This window comes from Podarcis filfolensis (genome assembly GCF_964270895.1).
Source record: "Podarcis filfolensis genome assembly, chromosome: 9".
In the NCBI taxonomy this organism is placed as follows: Eukaryota; Metazoa; Chordata; class Lepidosauria; order Squamata; family Lacertidae; genus Podarcis; species Podarcis filfolensis.
Window position 1 is genome coordinate 9,633,025 of NC_139610.1, and position 20,710 is coordinate 9,653,734.

A 20,710-nucleotide genomic window follows, 5' to 3' on the forward strand; every position below is an offset into this window, starting at 1 on the left:
CTTCCTTGTCACTGTCACCTTTTAACTTTTTTACTTGCTTAGCAACTTCCACATTTTCCAGCATCTGTCTGTGAACTACAGGTGTCCTATGCCTGAGCCTTCCAGAGACTTTGGTGCTGAAACAACAAATTGCTTTCATAAGTTGTGTTAGGTCTATTGGTCCTGCTGGACAGAGCTCTGTTACTTTGGCAGTCTGCCGATTCCTGGTGAACTTGATCTGACTTCTTGCTCCAGCAGCCCAACTGAACTCAGTGATGGGGGTAAGGAGACAATAACAGGGATTCATCCAGTGAATGCAGCTGAGAATTTCGAAAGCGTTCTGCTTTCTCTTGAGTTAAAGTTCCCCCGCTTCAAGTGTTAATTGTATTAATCAAACTTGATGTTAAATATTGCACGGTGCAAACTGGGATACAAGAAGCCAAGAGGCAAAAAACATAATTGGTCTCAAAGGATGTCACCTTTTCTTCTTGTCTGCATTAACTTGAGAAAAGGTAAAGGTAAAGGAGCCCTGGATGGTTAAGTCCAGTCAAAGGTGACTATGGGGTTGTGGCGCTCATCTTGCTTTACAGGCTGAGGGAGCCGGCATTTGTCCACAGACAGCTTTCCAGGTCATGTGGCCAGCATGACTAAACTGCTTCTGGCACAACGGGATGGAAACCAGATTGCATGGAAACACCATTTACCTTCCCACTGCAGTGGTCCCTATTTATCTACTTGCACTGGCATGCTTTCGAACTGCTAGGTTGGCAGGAGCTGGGACAGAGCAATGGGAGCTCACCCTGTCGTGGGGATTCAAACCACCGACCTTCTGATCGGCAAGCCCAAGAGGCTCAGTGGTTAAGACCACAGCGCTACCTGCATCCCATTAACTTGAGACCTATCCATTAACTCAGGTAAGAAGTTTTAAAATAATGAGCAGCACAGCAAAGAACCAACATCTGCAACAGCAAAACAACAGTATACCCTTTGACATAAAATGAGTTTTTTCCACCCTTCAAATACAGTGGATATCATTTGGTGAATTCTGGGAACACCTGATGGTTTAAGGATTGTTGAAAGTAAGCAGCTGTGGATCCGGTTGGTGTTTGGTTGAGAGATCACTGGGAAACCATGGAAAGTTCTCAGAGGTTTCCATGGAGGAGCACCACACTCTAGCATGACTAAGAACAGAATCCAGAACAGAGATGTGCAGATAGACCCCTGTGGACAGAACCAATGCCATCACCAGGGAGAGGGAACAGGTTTACTCACTTCCTCAGCGATGTCCCCACGTTCTCTGCTTCATTATAACCCATGTAAGTGAATGTTTCCTATTCATGGAGTTGCCTAAGTTCTCACTGGCAGGGATTTCCCTACCTGCCTTGCTCCATCTTCCAGTCTGCTGCTTTTAATTGATGCTATGCGGGTGGCGCTGTGGGTTAAACCACAGAGCCTTGGGCTTGCCGATCAGAAGGTCGGCGGTTCAAATCCCCGTGATGGGGTGAGCTCCCGTTGCTTGGTCCCTGCTCCTGCCAACCTAGCAGTTCAAAAGCATGCAGTGCAAGTAGATAAATAGGTACCGCTCTGGCGGGAAGGTAAACGGCGTTTCCGTACACTGCTCCGGTTCACCAGAAGCAGCTTAGTCATGACCAGGAAGCTGTACGCCGGCTCCCTCGGCCAATAAAGCGAGATGAGCGCTGCAACTCCAGAGTTGGTCACGACTGGACCTAATGGTCAGGGGTCCCTTTACCCTTACCTAACTTTATATTTTACAGTTATGATTTTGATTTGGAATGCTATTTTAGTTTTAATGTAGTTATTTGCCTTCCCCCCCTTTCTCACACCCACAGTGCCAGCTAATGTCCCAGTTTTGTGAACCATCTTGAGAAGAGTTGATTAACCCTACTGTGCCCTGCACTCCCTTGGGAGGAAAGACTAGATATAAATTTAAATAAATAAATGGTTAAGAATTTCATACAAGTACTACTGGTTATATTTCTGAGCATACGATTACTAGGAGGGGAAAGCAGGGCAGGTGTTGTTCATCCATTAAAAAAAATATTTTATATAAATAAATTATTATGAGTGAATTTTAGAAATTTCAGAAAAGAATATGCAGTAAGGCATATTAAACTAAGCAATTCTGAAGATGCAGTCCAAGTTTGGACTGGTCTGAAGAGGGAATACAAAAGATTATTGGGAAGGATGCAAGTTTTTAAATAACTTATATAGAATTTAACCACCAAGTTGAAATACAGTATTTAGTTTTGGAAATGAATGTACAACTGCCACCATGCTTATTCTCTAATAATCATATGCTGATAAATGTAACCAACAGTGTTCAGGAGCAATACTTGTATGAAGTCTTTTACACGGTAATCAGCTCAGAAGGTCAGAGCACTAATGACAAACTGGAAATTAATCATGGCCCCACAGTTACTATTAAGGCAGTAGAGAATCTAATTTTGCAACTGACTAATGATACGTTTCCAGGTGAGGACAGTATTCCTTGTGAAGTTTTTTAATGTAGTCTAGTCTGATGGGATCCACCTCTTATGGTCAGTGCCTTGAGTTTAGAAAGTTGTTTTCCCGTGCATGGAACTCAAATGCCACTGTTTATATGAGCAGCAGTAGTAAACTTTCCAATAGCAGGCCTATGAGTAACAACTTGGTTCAATTTTATGCCAGATATTTGTTAAGTAAACTTGAGCATCTCCAACCTCATCATAGAAGAGTGACTAGTGGGGTGCCATAGGGTTCTGTCTTGGGCCCAGTCTTATTCAACATCTTTATCAACGACTTGGATGATGGACTCAAGGGCATCCTGATCAAATTTGCAGATGACACCAAACTGGGAGGGGTGGCTAACACCCCAGAGGACAGGATCACACTTCAAAACGACCTTGACAGATTAGAGAACTGGGCCAAAACAAACAAGATGAATTTTAACAGGGAGAAATGTAAAGTATTGCACTTGGGCAAAAAAAATGAGAGGCACAAATACAAGATGGGTGACACCTGGCTTGAGAGCAGTACATGTGAAAAGGATCTAGGAGTCTTGGTTAACCACAAACTTGACATGAGCCAACAGTGTGACGTGGCAGCTAAAAAAGCCAATGCAATTCTGGGCTGCATCAATAGGAGTATAGCATCTAGATCAAGGGAAGTAATAGTGCCACTGTATTCTGCTCTGGTCAGACCTCACCTGGAGTACTGTGTCCAGTTCTGGGCACCACAGTTCAAGAAGGACACTGACAAACTGGAACGTGTCCAGAGGAGGGCAACCAAAATGGTCAAAGGCCTGGAAACAATGCCTTATGAGGAACGGCTAAGGGAGCTGGGCATGTTTAGCCTGGAGAAGAGGAGGTTAAGGGGTGATATGATAGCCATGTTCAAATATATAAAAGGATGTCACATAGAGGAGGGAGAAAGGTTGTTTTCTGCTGCTCCAGAGAAGCGGACACGGAGCAATGGATCCAAACTACAAGAAAGAAGATTCCACCTAAACATTAGGAAGAACTTCCTGACAGTAAGAGCTGTTCGACAGTGGAATTTGCTGCCAAGGAGTGTGGTGGAGTCTCCTTCTTTGGAGGTCTTTAAGCAGAGGCTTGACAACCATATGTCAGGAGTGCTCTGATGGTGTTTCCTGCTTGGCAGGGGGTTGGACTCGATGGCCCTTGTGGTCTCTTCCAACTCTATGATTCTATGATTCTATGATTCTATGATTCTTATTTTCCCAGACACTAAGGTCCAGCACCAAGGGCCTTCTGGTGGTTCCCTCACTATGAGCAGTGAGGTTGCAGGGAACCAGGCAAAGGGCCTTCTCATTAGTGGTGCCCTTCCTGTGGGACGCCCTCCCAGAAGATGTCAAAGAAATAAACAACTACAGTGGTACCTCAGGTCACAGACGCTTCAGGTTACAGACGCTTCAGGTTTCAGACTCCGCTAATCCAGAAATAGTACCTTGGGTTAAGAACTTTGCTTCAGGATGAGAACAGAAATCGTGTGGCAGCGGCACGGCGGCAGTGGGAGGCCCCATTAGCTAAAGTGGTACCTCAGGTTAAGAACAGTTTCAGGTTAAGAACAAGCCTCCAGAACAAATTAAGTTCTTAACCCGAGGTACCACTATATCTGACTTTTAGAAGACAACTGAAGACAGCCCTGTATAGGGAAGTTTTTAATGTTTGATGTTTACTGTGCTTAATGTTTTAATTGTTGGAAACCACCCTGAGTAGCTGGGGCAACCCAGGCAGATGGGAACAACAACAACAACATCAACATCAACATATATATGAAGGATTAGGCAGTACTTAATGGCCCTATCGATGCAGCTCAATAGCAGAACAACTGCTTTGCATATACAGTGGTACCTCGGGTTACAGACTCCCCTAACCCAGAAATAGTACCTCGGGTTAAGAACTTTGCTTCAGGATGAGAAGAGAAATCGCTCAGTGGCGGGAGGCCCCATTAACTAAAGTGGTACCTCAGGTTAAGAACAGTTTCAGAACAGACCTCCAGAACGAATTAAGTTCTTAACCTGAGGTACCACTGTAGAAGGTCCAAGTCCAATCCCAAGTATCTTCAGGTAGGGGTAGGAGAGACCTATGCCTGAAACGATGGAGAGTGTGAATTTGATGGATTAGTGGTCAAGTCAATATAAAGCAAGTTCTGTGTATCTACATTTTGTGTGAAGCACAATCGGGATTTAGCTATGGTTACTTTACAGGGACTCAGGTGGTGCTGTGATCTAAACCACGGAGCCTCTTGGGCTTTCCGATCAGAAGGTCAGCAGTTCGAATCTGCTCAATGGGATGAGCTCCCGTTGCTCTGTCCCAGCTCCTGCCAACCTAGCAGTTCGAAAGCATACCAGCGCAAGTAGATAAATAGGTACCACTGCAATGGGAAGGTAAACGGCATATCCATGCTCTCTGGCTTCTGTCACAGTGTCCCATTGCACCAGAAGTGGTTTAGTCATGCTGGCCACATGACCCAGTAAAGCTGTCTGTGGACAAACGCCAGCTCCCTTGGCCTGAAAGTGGAAATGAGCATCGCACCCCATGGCCGAATTTGACTGGACTTAACCATCCAGGGGTCCTTTATGTTTACCTTACTCTACAGTAGGCAGCTGCTTAGTCCTCAAACATCTTGATCCCTAAATATGTTAAGTTAGCAAATTTTCATTGACCTGCAGGCCTTCTTAATTTAAAAGCTTCTTTGGATATGACTGACAACAATTCTGGGATAAATTGGCAAATGCCAATCTGGACCACCACTTGCTGCTGCTAGTAAAAACACGTCAGAGAGATACCAACCTCAGATTTTAACATCTTCCTCCAGATTTCTGACAAATCATTTTCTAGCAAAACTAAGGAGGGTGTGTATTCTTTGCTTTTTCTGTAAATGATATTGGAGCAAACCTTAGCAGAGATCATCCCCGCTTGCCAGAAGGGGGTGAGGGTGGAATTAACCATCAATATTTTATTTATGCAGACAACACAGTGCTTTTGCCTCAAACTGAAATAGATCTCCAAATAGACTGTCAGTAGTTCTTTGCACTTATTGTAAAAGAGCTAAAAATAGCGTACGGAAAAAACTCCAGTGTAGCTGGTCTTGCAGTAAATGATTGCCACAGGTACCGCTTCTTTTCTCCTGAAAAGCTGCTATTTAGTGCTGTGGTCGTCCAGAAGGTTTGATTCTGATTCAAGTATTGTAGCTGCATTGATATGGACCATTAACTTGAGCCCACTTTCTATCTGTTTGAGGGGGGCAGGATTATCAGCAGGATGCAAAAGCTCCTGTTCAAGCTAGCTGGGCATCTAAACGTGCCCAATGAAAGCTCTGTCACTGAGGAAATTCAAGTTGCCCGTGAGTGTCCTACTCATGGGACTCACAACAACCTTTTCATCACAACAAACCTGGAGGATGTGAAGCAAGACCAGTGAGGTGTATTGGCTGGGGAGAGGTACAGTGGTACCTTGGGTTAAGAATTTAATTCCTTCTGGAGATCCGTTCTTAACCTGAAACTGTTCTTAACCTGAGGTACCACTTTAGCCTCCCGCTGCCGCCGTGCCTCCACCGCACAATTTCTGTTTTCATCCTGAAGCAAAGTTCTTAACCTGAGGTACTATTTCTGGGTTAGCGGAGTCTGTAACCTGAAGCGTCTGTAACCTGAAGCATCTGTAACCTGAGGTACCACTGTAGTGTATTTGGGGAGAGGCTACAGTGTGTTTCTTTTTTTGTTGTGGTCTGTGCTTTTATCTACATCAACTTTTTACTTTTGACAAAAAAGATATTTAATAATAAATTTTGTATACCTTTCCCCCCTAAATTCCAGTAAAATCTATTTTTTAAAAAGAGTATCCTGGCCACTTAGTGCCCTGTGAAGATACGACAGCCTTGAACCAGAGTTGTGCACAGATGGCCTCTTGAAGTTCTCATTTGTGAGCAGAGAAACTGGGAGAACCATTTCACCATCAATCTCCAATCAAGTGAGAATATCTCCACCAGTTTCTTGGGGATGGGGCTCAGCATTAGTAATGGCAAGAGCACAGCTTCTTCCCGTTTTCACAAGGGTTTTTGTTTGCAGCTGGTTTTTGCTGCTGCTGCAAATTCTTCTTTGTTATACAGTGGTACCTCGGGTTACATACGCTTCAGGTTACAGACTCCGCTAACCCAGAAATAGTGCTTCAGGTTAAGAACTTTGCTTCAGGATTAGAACAGAAATGATGATGATGATGATGACGATAATAATAATAATAATAATAATAATAATAATAATAATAATAATAATAATTTATACCCCGCCCATCTGGCTGGGCTTCCCCAGCCACTCTGGGCGGCTTCCAGAAAAATATTTAAATACTGCAATACATCAAACATTAAAAGCTTCCCTAAACAGGGCTGCCTTCAGATGTCTTCTAAAAGTCTGGTAGTTGTTCTCTTTGACATCTGATGGGAGAACGTTCCATAGGGAGGGTGCCACTACCGAGAAGGCCCTCTGCCTGGTTCCCTGTAACTTGGCTTCTCGCAGTGAGGGAAGCACCAGAAGGCCCTCGGTGCTGGACCTCAGTGTCTAGGCTGAACGATGGCGCAGCAGCAGCAGGAGGCCCCATTAGCTAAAGTGGTGCTTCAGGTTAAGAACAGTATCAGGTGATGTACGGACCTCCGGAACGAATTAAATACTTAACCCGAGGTACCACTGTACTCAGCCAAGTTTATACTTTTGTGTGGGTTAGTTTAGAACTCCCTTCAAAGTCTCTGATTCTACAAAATAGAAGCTTCGCACAGTGCATACCCTGAGTGAGCTCATGAGAATATTCTGTTATTGATTGGACTGTCCTATTTTGACAGCCTACACGAAAAAGTCACCCCCCTACCTCCTTAAAGGCATAAGTCTAAGGGTTTGTGTGCTGGTCCCGGGGGGGGGGGGGTTACCGTGCGGCATGGTCTAAGTCCGGTCCTAGGTCGAGGGTAAGGAGGCTGTCCATCAGGGGTGAAGCAAGGTCCAAAGCGAGGAGTCGGGTGTGGTCAGGAACTCAGGAGAGCAGGTCAGGGTGCCAGCAGGAACAGGTAACCAACAAGGTTGCTCCCGCAACCTGGGACTGGGCGGGTTAGCCTTTATCTCCTCTGAGGCATAGGGTGGTCCTGGCCCACAGGTGACTCGCCTCTCCTGGCCTTAAGGCGAGCACTCCTCCTGTGAGAACTTAGTTCCCTCTGCCTCTCTGCCCTGAGCCTCTGCAGCTCAGGAGAGGCTGGAGGGTTACTGGACCCAGAGGCAACCTCCTCCTCCCCTGACAGGGCTGAGAGTGGAGCACTTGCAGGCAATGGGTCCTCCATCACCTCCGGAGCCAGAGTGGATTCAGCTGATGTCTGCTCCTGAGGACCCAGCACAGGTGAGGACCCTTCAGGCTCAAGCCCCAGCCCCAGCTCAGCTGGTTCCGGAGGTGGGCACTCCTGTGCAGGCTGGGATTCCTCAGGTTCAGCCTCTGAATCCGATTCCCAGGCCATCACAGTTTGTTTGTATCCCTAGATCTGCTGGAATGAACAAGTTAGAATGTGGTGTATCTTCAGCTCAGCCAGCTAGTTTCCTAGCTCAACGTTCTGGGGCAGGGTGGGGCAGACAAGACAGGCTTACACTGGATCCTTAGTCCATGATTGGTCACATGACCTGACAACCTGGTGGAATGCATGGCAGCAAAAAGGGTAGTGCTAGTCAAGCTGTATTGTAATGGCTTGTTTTCATTCTGCCAAGCTTAGACCAGCTCAGCCTAAATGGAGCTTGGATTTGGTGTACTTTGCATCAGCTTAATTTAAGTTGGCATGAATTTCGCTGGCTTCCCATATATAAGAGATTGCTCCCTAACATGCACAAACAGGGCAAAACGCTGAATTCCTATTTGCAAATGATCACAAGGAGACAACGGAGCAAATAGTTATACTTGCCCTGTCGGTATCAAAGCAGCATCAAATGTATTTCAATACTATTTGTCCTCTTGATAAAGGGACGTACATGGGAGATATACAGATTGTATTCATGATATCCAGATAAACAAATTCATTTCTGGGTAAAAGAGGGAACCAGTTGAATTTTTTAAATCTTGAATGTTACTATTAATATGATTTATTTTGGTTGTTATTAGTTGTAGTCACACTCCATGGCTAAACAATTAAAACTGAAACTGAATGTGGAGATAACAGAGAACGTAGCCAACTATGGCTCGGTAGTACAAGCTCTCGCCAGAGTTATTTGGATGCTTATGCTGTAGACAGGAAACTGGATTACTGACATTTTATTATTGTAGTTGTATGGTGCTTGGTTGCTGTTCAGATTCTAGCTACTGCCCTGTGATTAGGACGACAGTTGTATTGTGTATTCTGCATTTGTTATGGCCTATGGCTAAAACAAATAAAAGTGAACAGACATAACTGAACTGAGTAGGACAAGGTCTAATTTGCAATCTGGTTATCCTGTTATCAGAGATGGATCAGAGCCCAGCTAGAGTGCCACTGTTCCTCTTGCTGTAGAACCCACCTGCAGCAACACAGCCATGATGAGGGCATGATATCCTTCTAAGGAGAGAAAACCTTCTAAGAAGAGAAAGAAAGTGCCCTTCCAGGCATCTAGTGCATTCATGAGAATTTGCACTAATGATGGTATCAGAGCAGTAAGGCACAATTACACTTTCCATACCTTTTGTGACCTGTGAAAGTTTTGGGCCAGTCATGCGGCTTCATTTCCAGACAGTGCATGTCCCCAGGGGCGGAGGAAGGCGGTGTGGTGGGGGTGATCTGCCCCAGGTGTCACCACTGAGGGGGTGACAAAATGCCGGGCGGCACTCACCATGGAGCCTGCAGCGTTCCTGAGCCATGCATCTCTCCTGGGAGAGACGCGGTGGATTGAGTGCGCGCAGGCTCCATGCTGCCCGAACGGTCCGCCCGCTGCCTCTCCCCCAGCTGTAGGGTGAAGAAGAAGAAGAGTTTGGATTTGATATCCCACTTTATCACTACCCGAAGGAGTCTCAAAGCGGCTAACATTCTCCTTTCCTTCCTCCCCCACAACAAACACTCTGTGAGGTGAGTGGGGCTGAGAGACTTCAAAGAAGTGTGACTGGCCCAAGGTCACCCAGCAGCTGCATGTGGAGGAGCGGGGAATCAAACCCGGTTCACCAGATTACGAGTCTACCGCTCTTAACCACTACACCACACTGGTGGCTGAGTGGGAGGAGGCAGGCAGACTCCGGAGGCCCCATGGGTGTGCCCCGCCCCTGGGCACGCCTCCCCAGGCGCCTGAGCGACTTCCTTCACTGCTGCGTTTCCCAAAAGACCCTGCTGAAAACCTGCAACTTTTTATACAACAAATGTTCTAGTTGGTGTGTTTTTTTGCCCTGCTTTTGTGGTGCTTTGGCATAAGAATGTGTGCACGCACACACCATTCCCTTCAAGTGTCCCATTTTAAGTGAGACATCCCAGATTGACAGAAGCCGCCCCGGCTTCTGAGCTCAATTAGGAATGTCCTATTTTGGCTCCTGTGCTCTGGCTGCAGCAGAACGCGGGACCAAAAGATGCACGTTTTTTGGTTCCGTGCTGTGGTGCAAGTTAGCTGGCTCACACTGAAAACCAAACCAAAAACCAGAACCAAAAGAGGCACCCTTACCTTTGCCCTCACTCTTCTTTCTCCTTCTGCCACAGCACTTCCAGAAGTACCGTACATCTGCAGTACTATCGATTCTGTTCTGTAGTAAAGGGCATATGCCATATAGTGAGAGATTTTGCCACGTGTTTAAAGATAAGGTCTACCCCAAGAAAAAGGGATGCTGGTGGCGCTGTGGGTTAAACCACAGAGCCTAGGACTTGCCGATCAGAAGGTCAGCGGTTCGAATCCCCACAACAGGGTGAGCTCCCATTGCTCAGTCCCTGCTCCTGCCAACCTAGCAGTTCGAAAGCACGTCAAAGTGCAAGTAGATAAATAGCTACCGCTTCGGCAGGAAGGTAAACGGTGTTTCCGTGTGCTGCTCTAGTTCACCAGAAGCGGCTTAGTCCTGCTGGCCTCATGACCCAGAAGCTGTACGCTGGTTCCCTTGGCCAGTAAAGTGAGATGAGCGCCGCAACCCCAGAGTTGGCCACGACTGGACCTAATGGTCAGGGGTCCCTTTACCTTTACCCCAAGAAAGGCTGAGTGGCTGAGAGGAACATTTCTGACAAAAGAAGGAGTCTGAGAGGAAAAGGAAAATTGATAGCTAGACAGGGCAGGGATAACAGGAAGGCTGAAGTACATATATCCAGTTAAATAAGCTTCTGTTTTTAGTCTGCAAGCCTCTATCACTTCATTTGTGTGGAGAAATTATCTTGTTTCCTTCTCCCTGAGGGTTTGTTTTACCTAACAGATATGTGAAGTTTTCTGTATGGCAGAACATTCAGTCATGTGAACTCCAGCCTGGCAAGGCCAAGGCTTTCCACCTCCATGAGAGCAAGGCCTCAGTTGCGTCTTCTACCGACAGAATTTGAATTACAAGCCCAACTGTGTGGACCAAATCCTCGAGGGAGATGTTCACTGTCAGCAAATATGTCAGCGCTGTAGTAGAATGAAAAATAGCACCACATCTTTGGGCATTTTAAGTGATATCCTTCTGTTTACACTATTAGTTCAATCAACATTACTTTGCTTCTTGCTAAAATAATGACAAGGGGAAAACGTTTGTTCAGACTGTCTGAGAGAAGAGGGAAATGATGTTAGGCACAGAATGGGAGGAAATTATGTTGACTGATAACAAATATAATTAGCTCTGAATTATTTTGGTTGTTATCACTATCATTCTAGGAATGCAAAAATATCTTCCAGCTTTCTCCCCTTCTTTCCCTGAGCCACAATTCTTTATCTTCAGTTTTCTCTTCTATCCTTTTCACCCATCGCACCATGAAAGTGGAGAAGATGGAAGCAGTGAAGATGTGGTTTGGTTGGGCCCAGTTTTACATTTTGCTGCCTGGGTAGAAGCTATGACCAGTTCTACGGCCCCTCTCACAGAATTGTGGTTCTTGGCCCATGTCCTCCTTCCTTGAACGCTTATTTGTGCATCTCTCAGGTGTTATAAGGGTAATTTCAGTGACAGAGAGCATGTATGCCCCATGGAATTCCATGGATCTAAATCTTACAGCAGGATCCCCACTGCAGACATTACTTTTATAGCACACAAAAGGTGCGGATGTGACCGAGGTTGTGAACTGAACAGCAAGCATGTGACTGAACGGATGAGGTTGGAAGCAGAAGTCTATGCGGGGCTGTCCTTGAATACTGTTTGGGAATGCTAACTGGTTCAAAACATGGGAACTCTGCTGTTGATTAAGGTTAGCCCTTACCTGGGCTGAATTTGGCTGGCTTGAGGCTCCTCTCAAATTAGAAAGGCAGTGATTTCAATCCATAAAGGTGTGTTTGTGTTGGGATGGAGATTGAAATATGGTGAATCATTGTAGTGGGGTAGAGGGTGTGTAACATCACAATTCCTCCCCCCACCCCCTTTTAAAAACAGGGATTGGAGGTTTTTTAAAAGTATCTGTAGTAGAAAATGACAGAATTTCTAAAAGGTCAAGTGTAACCTCGCTGTCCTCAGTGCACACATTTTGGGAGGGAAAAATTGATGGGCAGAGCTTCTGCCACAGCTACTGTTGGCTCACCTCTAATCATACCAGAACAGTGTATAAGATTATAATAACATCCATTGTTTTTTTAAAGGAAAAAGGGTACCAGTACTCACCATGAAGTTGTTAACAGCTGGAAGAAATGGTGCCAGTACTTTTGTGCCCTTGAGTACCCCCAGAAAAAAGCATTGAGAACTGGTAGCCAGTTGGCTTTTAGGCACAATTCAAGGTTAATAATAATAATAATAATAATAATAATAATAATAATAATATTTTTTTTATACCCCACCCATCTGGCTGGGCTTCCCCAGCCACTCTGGGCGGCTTCCAACAAAATATTAAAATACAGTAATGCATCAAACATTAAAAGTTTCCCTAAACAGGGCTGCCTTCAGATGTCTTCTAAAAGTCTGGTAGTTGTTGTTCTCCTTGACATCTGGTGGGAGGGCGTTCCACAAGGCGGGCGCCACTGCCGAGAAGGCCCTCTGCCTGGTTCCCTGTAACTTGGCTTCTCACAGTGAGGGAACCGCCAGAAGGCCCTCGGCGCTGGATCTCAGTGTCTGGGTAGAGCAATGGGGGTGGAGACGCTCCTTCAGGTTCCTACCTTTACAGATGAAATGGCTTGCAACTAGGGTACACCAAGGAATGGTTTCTACCATTCTACCCATCTTGCTAGTTGGAATCTCCCATTTGCTTTGGCTCTGGGAAGGTCTGAGGCATCTTATGAGATCTTCCATCGAGGACAACAGCCACCAGAGTGTAGATTGATGGCAACAAGAAGCAGGGCCTTCTCCATGGTGGCACCAAGCACACAGCCAGTGGTGGCAGGGCCAGCACGTCTGACATGCCTGTATATAGGGCATGACTGGCATATACAACCCCTCTTCATACATTCAAGAGGGGGGCTTTGTGAACACCCCCTGAGAGATGCTGCTTTAAGTGACACCCCCACCCCATGCATAATGTACTGTTCCAGCCTATTGTTTCAGCCTATGGTCCTGCAAAATCAAAGGTCACCTCCAAATTTATAGTTTGCCAAAGAAAATCAATTAAACTCCTTTAACACAAAACCCATTGTTCAGAATCTCCAGCGGCATGAATTCCATTCACTGGTGTCTGACTCCCATCATGCAACCCTTAGTTATTTCATTTAGAGAAAAATGGGGCAGTGTCCTTTTACCTCGCAGTTCCCAGTGTTTAATGAAGCCTCTAAAATTTAGTCTTGTGGAGTGGAAAGGTTGCCTTCCATGTATTTCATCCGAACGGCTAATTACAGAGAAGGTGGTTTATGTTCATAAAACCAGATGGAAACCCATATACAGATCCTTCCCCTCCTTGTGCTCTTTTCCTGCCTAGAGTCTTGAAGCTGCTGACAGCTTCGAGGGTCACCCAGCATGAATAAGTCACCTGGACCTGGGAACCAGCCAGCTAATGTAATGGACTGTCAATGTGTGTCCAGATCGACAGCAATCGATGGGGCAAGCTTAAAAAGAATAATTAGAGGCGACACGAAAGAAAGACTCTGAATACAGTGAGTGGAGTACAATACAGCTCATTAGTGGGCTTCCGAGGCCAGCGTCCCTTGCCCTTGGCAGTACTAGAGGTCCCCAGCTTCCTTTCTCTGGGCTTTGGGCCATAGGAACTGGAGGGTGGCAGGCAGAATTGTTTGTTCAATTCCTTCGCTGCATTTGGCTAGCACAAGCTGCTGGCACCATGCAGCAGTCGTTTGTAGAAAGGCATTCATATACAACGTGATTGGCTGCTCTGCTCTGCTCTCTGTAGCCAATTGCAAGTCATTAGAGAGTTCTCCGGCAGTCTTCATTGGCTTGCCGTCGCATCTGGATGAAGCTCAAGATGCAGAATAGAATTCGACAAAGGTCCCCCTGGTTTGCTAGCCTCCTCCATACCCAGGGGGCAAACTGGCATGTTATGACCTGAAGCTTCTTTCTCTCTGTCACAAGAAAAGCCACTTTGGCATGAGGAAATTTGTAGTGGACCAACAGGGAGTATGTGTGTACTCAAGCCTTGCTCCCCACACAGTTTTTATGCTCCAGACTTTCCTCAAGTTCTTTCCACCACATATTCCCTAAAGGAGAAAATGGCAGCTAATCACTTATACGAATTATTATTAAAGTAAGTATGCAGGTGGCGCTGTGGGTTAAACCACAGAGCCTAGGACTTGTCGATCAGAAGGTTTGAATCCCCGCAACGGGGTGAGCTCCCGTTGCTCAGTCCCTGCTCCTGCCAACCTAGCAGTTCGAAAGCACGATAAAGTGCAAGTAGATAAATAGGTACCGCTCCGGCGGGAAGGTAAACGGTGTTTCCGTGCGCTGCTCTGGTTCACCAGAAGCGGCTTAGTTATGCTGGCCACATGACCCGGAAGCTGTACGCCGGCTCCCTCAGCCAATAAAGCGAGATGAGCGCCGCAACCCCAGAGTCGGTCGCAACTGGACCTAATGGTCAGGGGTCCCTTTACCTTTAAGTATGGGTATTGTGTGAGATTGCTAGGATGGGGTCCAAACCCAACAACCTCCCCTGGTTTTCACAATTTCTTGGTACAGTGGTACCTCGGGTTACAGACGCTTCAGGTTATAGACTCAGCTAACCCAGAAATAGTACCTTGGGTTAAGAAATTTGCTTCAGGATAAGAACAGAAATTGTGTGGTGGCAGTGGGAGGCCCCATTAGCTAAAGTGGTGCTTCAGGTTAATAACAGTTTCAGGTTAAGAACGGACCTCCAGAGCGAATTAAGTTCTTAACCCGAGGTACCACTGTAATAGCAAGCCTCAGCTCTCCCCTAGCAGACATACTCATTTTGTTGCCATTTCCCTTTCTCCATGCTGTCATTTACTTCGTCATAGGATCAAGGTGGCCTCTACCTGCCTTGCCTTGCTCCCTCGTGCTTATGGCATTTCTTTTCAGATTAAATGTGATGCCAGGGTTGGAGATAATCCTTCTCCCTGGTTACAGGTCTGTGGCTGGAATAAACAGTTCCTTCCTTCCTGTGGTGCCAGAAAGTTAGAGAACCCAGGAATTTGACTTTCTTCTGTTACCTTGTAATGGGCATGCCATCGTAACCTAGCTCAGGAGTGAGAAACCTTCTGTCTGAGGGTCAGTCTCTTGTGATCAACCTTCCAAGGACCACATGCCAATCATGGTGGGGCGGAGGCAAAGGTGGGCGGAGCAATTAATGTAAATTGTACCTTTGCGCTTGCACACAAACACACATCCCCTATCATCCATCAGGAGAAGCAGAGGGCATGATCAGATTCCGAGGATACTTTCCAGTCAGGCAAAGTCATAGAATCATAGAATCATAGAATTGAGGCGAGGAGCAGTGGCGTAGCGTGGGGGGTGCAGGGGGGGCCGGCCACACCGGGCACAACATCTGGGGTTAGGGCAAATCCACGGGTTAGGGGGCGCAAACCACGGGTTAGGGGGCGCAAGTCCACGGGTTAGGGGGCGCAAATTACTTGCCTTGCCCCGGGGGCTGACAACCCACGCTACGCCACTGGTGAGGAGAGTAGCCCACACATTTGACCGCTGTCATAGCGCAACTTCTTTTGTTATGGTGGTGCTTAAGTTGCAACCATGATCATTATCTCACAAAGAAACTGACTAGTTCAACAACTGAATCTTCCATTAGATCTTAACTCCTATTGGGCACAGGAAGAAGTGGCTGAGGACGCCACGCAGACCGACCACCCCACAAACTCACAACAGTATCGTAATGCTGTTCCCTAGTTCCCAACCTCAACTGCAAGGAACCCCGTAGGTGTGACCATATGTGTCTACATCAGAGAAGGGGAAGCTGTAGCCCTGTGGTTGCTGTACTCCAGCTTCCATCAGCCCCAGCCAGCATAATCAATAGTCGAAGATGATGGAGTCCAGCAACATCTGAAACATAACAGGTTCCTCATCCCTGATCTATGCCACCAGGTGTCTTTGCAAAAAGAATTCCTCCCTCTAGGTAACCCTCAGCCATCATCATGATAGGCATTTTGCTTGTTCTTAAGATAGCACAGAGAAACGTATAATTATGTGGTTGTAATGCTGCTCTAAATGACTAGAAAGGATGGATATAATTGAAAAGGGAGAGTGCATCTATGTTATCTGACTTACGGACACCAGCTAATATATTCTAAGCATCAAAGGAAAAGAGAAAGAGCACAAATAGACCTAACCTCATCAATTACATCAAAGCATCCAGATTTCAGAAATGGGGGGGAGTATTGAAATGTGAATCAAAGATGCAAACCTTCTCATAGGTGAGAAGAAGAATATGTGCTCTTGTGTAATATAGCCTGCATGACTCAAATGCTTGCCTTCTAGTATCCTTCCATTTATAAAATGGTGCATAATTTCAGTTGTCCCTATTTATCAGGAATAGTCCTGTTCTATGACACATCTTTCGTGGGCTGCAGAGCCTGATCTCCCTGGGGATACCCTTGCAAAATGTTGGGATTGTGGTAAACTAGAGCTGCCATTCTTCTGGTTTCAATCTCCCTTGCTACAGATCGCTAGATATTAAACTTTTGAGTTGGGGACGTGTGCATTTTTAAGCCGATATTTCCATCTCTCCACGGGTGTGCTATATAAGGTTTTAAATTGATTGCTGTTAATCTAGCTGACTTTTTAGGGTTTTAGGATCGCTTTAAAGGCTTAACAAGTGGGGCTCTGCAGCAAAGCGTTACAGAATGGAGTGCGGCTGTTGAGATTTTTATTGCTATTCCATCCAGTTTTCTGCAACAATCATTCAGCATCCCATATGCACAGAATATGCTCAGTTTCCACTGGGCTGTTCAGGTTCTTCTCTCCCCCATTCAGTTTTGTGTTTGTGAGTGTGGGGGATTGGCACCCAATCCCAGCTTCTCTTAAGATCATGGATTTCTCAATTGACTTCTATGGGCAGCTATCTCTTCAGTCCTGGATACATTTTAAAATGGCTATTCAGTGTAAACCAGAAAAATACCCTATCTAGACAATGAAATGACAAACCTAGACAGCATCTTAAAAAGTAGAGACATCACCTTGCCAACAAAGGTCCGTATAGTAAAAGCTATGGTTTTCCCAGTAGTGATGTATGGAAGTGAAAGCTGGACCATAAAGAAGGCTGATCGCCAAAAGAATTGATGCTTTTGAATTATGGTGCATGGGGGAGTCCCATGGACTGCAAGAAGATCAAACCTATCCATTCTTAAGGAAATCAGACCTGAGTGCTCACTGGAAGGACAAATCCTGAAGCTGAGACTCCAATACTTTGGCCACCTCATGAGAAGAGAAGACTCCCTGGAAAAGATCCTGATGTTGGGAAAGATGGAGGGCACGAGGAGAAGGGGATGACAGAGGACGAGATGGTTGGATAGTGTTCTCGAAGCTACCAGCATGAGTTTGACCAAACTGTGGGAGGCAGTGGAAGAAAGGAGTGCCTGGCGTGCTCTGGTCCATGGGGTCACGAAGAGTCAGACACGACTAAACGACTAAACAACAACAGACAATGAAATGGTTATCTCAACCTTTTTCTATATACTGACATGCCTTCTTTTCCAGCCAATCCACTCTGTTCCCCCTCCTACAGCTTTGTGTTCCCCAACAGTCAGCCAAGCAAACAATTCAAGCCCACTGAATGAATTCTGTCCTCAATGAGCTGTTTCGGGGTTTATCCTTTAGAGGGTTCTTTAAAAAAAAAAACTGGGGAAAACTACTTTACACTTCTGGGGGTTTCCCTGAGTCTGTTGATAACTCCCTGTTGTGTGTGTATGTGCATGTGTGCACATGCTGTTGTGGCTATGTAAGTGCTTGCCCTCTCCCCTAAAAGATCAGAAATAGAATATAAAGTGTTTGCATTGTGCTCTTATTTCTTTTCTTGTGTGCTCCTTTGAGTGCTCTTTGGCAGACAGTGCCCCTTGCAAATGCCTGAAATAAATATTAAATAATAATCCTCTTGTTTATCTCTTGAGCGCAGGCATGTGAGCAGGATGACTCTAGGGCTCTGTGTAGTGCAAAGCCTGCTGCCGCTTGCACAGTCCATTTCTGTCGACTGATTAATCACATTTATAGCCCCCTTTAAAAAATAAAACAAATGACTTACAATGTAGTGAACATAATTGAATCGCAACTCAGATCACAATTAGAGATCCTAAAATCAACGTATGCTAAAAAGAAACGAGAGGGATAAAACTTCAAGCCATAGAGCAAAATGGTACTCAGACTCCTTGGATCTAGTCCAATTCCTCAAAAGGTAAAGGTAAAGGGACCCCTGACAGTTAAGTCCAGTTGCGAATGACTCTGGGGTTGTGGCGCTCATCTCACTTTACAGGCTGGGGGAGCCGGCGGTTGTCCGCTTCCGCAGACAGTTTTTCCGGGTCATGTGGCCAGCATGATTAAGCCACTTCTGGCGAAGCCAGAGCAACGCACAGAAACGCCATTTACCTTCCCCTCCGGATCTGTACCTATTTATCTACTTGCACTGGCGTGCTTTTGAACTGCTAGGTTGGCAGAAGCTGGGACCAAACAACGGGAGCTCATCCCGTCGCGGGGATTTGAACCGCTGACCTTCCAATCGGCAAGTCCAAGCAGCACAGTGGTTTAAACCACAGCGCCACCCATGTCCCAGTTAGTTGAACTCCTTAGTGTCTTCTTATAAAGCAGGAAACTTGCAGTAAGAAGGGTGTCAGAAAAAGTATCATACAGTGGTACCTCAGGTTAAGAACTTAATACGTTCTGGAGGTCCATTCTTAACCTGAAACTGTTCTTAACCTGAGGTACCACTTTAGCTAATGGGGCCTCCCATTGCTGTCGCGCCACTGCTGCGCAATTTCTGTTCTCATTCTAAAGCAAAGTTCTTAACCCGAGGTACTATTTCTGGTTTAGCGGAGTCTGTAACCTGAAGCATCTGTAACCTGAAGCATCTGTAACCCGAGGTACCACTGTAATGGAAAGGTCTCTGACAGCCACTTGCCCAAAGAGTTTGCCCATTCTCCTGAAGGACAGTCTAAATTAGATGTTACGGGGAGCATGTTTAAGAGTTTGTTTTTTCTCCTGTGTTCTGCCACAAAGCTTAGGACTTTGTAAGTCACCCATGTGCCAATCCATGTCATTCAAGTATGGAATTCTGTTTCTTGTAGAGATGCATAATGTCATTCTACTGATGAAGCTAAGCACGTGTGGGCTGGTAACCAGAATGGTTCATGAGAACCATTTCTAAGTTGCTTTGAGATCTTCTGACAAAGAATGGCATTGAGGTGTAATGCATTCATGCCACAAGTCGCACCGAGTACTGTGAATGGAACTGCATCAGATTATTTACATCTACAGAGGTTCATATCCATACAAACATTCATCGTTTCCCATCCAGGAAGGAATCTATGCTTGGAATCTGCTTTCACGTTCACACATTTCCCTTGCTTGGATCAGTGTGACAATGTTCATCTTTGCTCAAGTATTACCAATGGACATCCATTCATAATCTCTGGAAGATGGATGTATTTTATTTTCCCTTTTAAATCGCAGAAATCTGCCCTGTTTCAGCTTGATATGAAGATAAAATATATTGGTTGGTGAGCTATGACAAGGCTACAGTAAGGACACCGGCTGCCGGCATGATACATTTGCTCGTCTAGTACCTCCCAACCTTTCACAGGTGCTTGTGTTGTAATGAAGACAAATATATCCATTTATTTCTCCAGGTTTTAAGGAAGGTAAAAATAGAGCTATTACAATTAAAGATCCCTTCTGGCATTTATTTGTATATTACCTTTCAACCACATCCTGGACTATTCGTTCAAGGTCAAAATCACTGCACATTATGCCTGTATTAAGGGAGAGGAGTATATAGAGTCCACACAGAGACACAGATCTCTGCACCTTTAAAATACAGAAACTTGTGGAATACAAAATACTACTGCGATTACAAATACTTTGATATTTTTAATCACCCTTCACTATAAGATCCCCACAACTACTGTATTCCAAACTTAAAAATGGAAAGCGTGATGCTGGTGGTCAACAAAAGAGGTTTAAAGAATCTCTCAAGGCAAATCTAAAAAAAAAAAAGGAGTATAAACACTGACAACTGGGAAACACTGGCCTGTGAGCGCTCCAGTTGGAGAACAGCCTTTACCAAAGGTGTCATGGGCTTTGAAGACGCTCAAACTCAGGATGAAAAGGAGAAGCGTGTGAAGAGGAAGGCACACTTGGCAAACCCTCACCATGATGAACTCCCACCCGGAAACCTATGTCCCCACTGTGGTAGGACATGTGGATCCAGAATTGGCCTCCACATTCACTTACGGGCTCACTGTTAAAACCGTGTTTATGGAAGACATTCTTTATGGAAGAAGAAGACTATAAGGTCCCACAATAGGTAACATCTTGAAAAATACAATACAATAAAAACACACCCATCCTAAAATCTCATACAATAAAGTGCATATCAGCAAACCAGAGGATATACATGGAAACGTTAACAACACTAGATAACCTGCCAAAAGTTACAGAAAAGAGGTGTACCTTCAATGACTGCCTAAAGTTGGGAAGATGTGGCACCTGTCTCACTGCTATAGGGAGTGAGTTCCACAGTTTGGGGACCATTACAGAGA

The 20,710-nt window shown here is 45.5% G+C and overlaps 2 long non-coding RNA genes across 2 annotated transcripts in view; both read left to right on the forward strand.

Moving 5' to 3' along the window:
• Nucleotides 1–20,710, forward strand: part of LOC310770352 — a 516,476-nt gene that overhangs the window by 53,318 nt on the left and 442,448 nt on the right. The window lies entirely within an intron of this gene.
• Nucleotides 1,204–19,294, forward strand: LOC310770308. The gene is made up of 3 exons (XR_014552046.1): nt 1,204–1,295; nt 13,468–13,642; nt 19,238–19,294. It is a non-coding gene; the product is annotated as an uncharacterized lncRNA (long non-coding RNA).